The 2,288-nt window shown below is 39.7% G+C and overlaps 1 long non-coding RNA gene across 1 annotated transcript in view; it reads left to right on the top strand.

The window, feature by feature from the left end:
* LOC130049334 (uncharacterized) overlaps positions 1 to 1,436 on the top strand; it is a 14,699-nt gene extending 13,263 nt beyond the window's left edge. The window contains exon 3 of the long non-coding RNA XR_008797837.1: positions 1,298 to 1,436. This is a non-coding gene — a long non-coding RNA (uncharacterized LOC130049334). The remainder of the gene's footprint in view (positions 1 to 1,297) is intronic.
* The last annotated feature ends 852 nt before the right edge of the window (positions 1,437 to 2,288 follow it).

The following is a 2,288-nucleotide window of genomic DNA, read 5'->3' on the forward strand; positions in this document are numbered from 1 at the left end:
ATACAAATTTATAGGAAAAATCTTTTAAAATCTTCTTCTCAAGAACCACTGAGCCAGAAAAGCTGAGGTTCATATGAAAGCTTCCTGATATAGTGCAGATTATAAATTGTTAAGATCATGGCCCCCGGGGGTCGGATGGGGCCACAATTGGGGGTCAAAGTTTTACATACAAATATATAGGGAAAATCTTTAAAAATCTTTTTCCCAAGAACCACTAAGCCAGAAAAGCTGAGATTTATATGAAAGCTTCCTGATATAGTACAGATTCTAAATTGTTAAAATCATGGCCCCCGGGGTCGGATGGGGCCACAATAGGGGGTCAAAAGGTCCAAAAAAAATTGTTTTGTTTTGTTTTGTTTTTTTGTTTTTTTATATAGTGCAGATTCAAGTTTGTTAAAATCATGGACCCCGGGGATTGGATGGGGCCTCAAGGGGGGCATCAAAGTTTTACATACTAATTTATAGGAAAAATCTTTTAAAATCTTCTTCTCAAGAACCACTGAGCTAGAAAAGCTGAGGTTTATATGAAAGCTTCCTGATATAGTGCAGATTATAAATTGTTAAGATCATGGCCCCCGGGGGTCGGATGGGGCCACAATAGGGGGTCAAAGTTTTACATACAAATATATAGGAAAAATCTTTAAAAATCTTCTTCCCAGAACCACTAAACCAGAAAAGCTGAGATTTATATGAAAGCTTTCTGATATAGTGCAGATTCAGGTTTGTTAAAATCATGCCCCCCCCCCCCCCCGGGGTAGGATGGGGCCACAATAGGGGATCAAAGTTTTACATACAAATATATAGGGACAATCTTTAAAAATCTTCTTCTCAAGAACCATTGGGCCAAAGAAGTTCACATTTACATGAAAGCTTTCTGACATAGTGTAGATTCAAGTTTGCAAAAGCCATGGCCTCCAGGGGAAGGTTTGGGGCCATAATAAGGACTACGGTTTTACATGCAAATAGATATGGAAAATCTTCTGATATGGACCAAGGTGACTCAGGTGAGCGATGTGGCCCATGGGCCTCTTGTTCATTTTATTTTTATGGTAAATTAAACAAATAAGACGTTTTAAACATTATGTTTAATGTGACTTACAGAAAGTCTACAAGCCCATCGGACTTTTAATTTTCACTGACCCGACCGTAAAATTCACTGGCCTCGGTCATCGGACCACTGAGTTTTCGTGAAGACTGCTTACCAGCTGGCAGCATCTGTGACTAAATCATATCAGGCTCATTTACAATTTACATTCTCAATTTTTGTTCATTATAATTTATCATTGAAATTTTGTAGGGACTTGTATGAATGGGCAGAAGAAATTTTCTTAACTAACTACCCCACCATTGCCTGGTGTTGGAGACTGAACACTTTATTGAAAATTGATGGGATGTAGGAATCAGTGGATGTCATCATTTGCTCTGAGAAGAGTCAGAGAAGTATTCATTTTATTGTAAAACGTTAAAGACCCCCAAAAAACACCATATGGTTGCTCCACGGATCACTGAATGTGGGCGGAACTTATCCATGGTCAATATTGTTTACCTGGCCAAGAGGTCGGTTGTTGTGTATATTTTTAGGTCACCTGAATTCATTCAGGTGACCTATTGCTATCTGTTTTTGTCCGTCGTCGTGCGTCGTGCGATAACATTTGAACATTTTCAGCTTCTTCTCTGAAACCCCTGAACCAATTTCAACCAATTTTGACATATAGCATCTGTGGTGAAGGGGAACAAAAATTGTGAAATTCGTGGTCCCTGCCCCCCTGGGGCCTGAGGGGTGGGGCAAAAACCATCAAAATGAGTGTAGTTTTAAAAAATCTTCTTCTTTACCCCTGGACATCAAGAAGCCAAACTGTGGGCATAATTATAATGAGCATTGAGCCCTCTACCAAAATTGTGAAATTCATGGCCCCTGGGGCAGGGGTTCTTGTGTTAGGGTGGGGCTCTATTGGTCATATAGTGAAAATAGCAAAAACCATCAAAATGAGTGTAATTTTAAAAAATCTTCTTCTTTACTCCTGGACATCAAGAAGCCAAACTGTGAGCATAATTATAATGAGCATTGAGCCCTCTACCAAAATTGTGAAATTCATGGCCCCTGGGGCAGGGGTTCTTGTGTTAGGGTGGGGCTCTATTGGTCATATAGTGAAAATGTAGGAATTCTTTGAAAATCTTCTCTGTCTCTGGGTATTAAGTAGACAAACTAATAGCATGGTAATGATGAGCAAGGATGCCTCTTTATACCCCCCGCAACAAGTTGTGGGGGGATATACTGGAATCGAGTT

The sequence above is a fragment of the Ostrea edulis genome, chromosome 8 (assembly GCF_947568905.1).
Source record: "Ostrea edulis chromosome 8, xbOstEdul1.1, whole genome shotgun sequence".
In the NCBI taxonomy this organism is placed as follows: domain Eukaryota; kingdom Metazoa; phylum Mollusca; class Bivalvia; order Ostreida; family Ostreidae; genus Ostrea; species Ostrea edulis.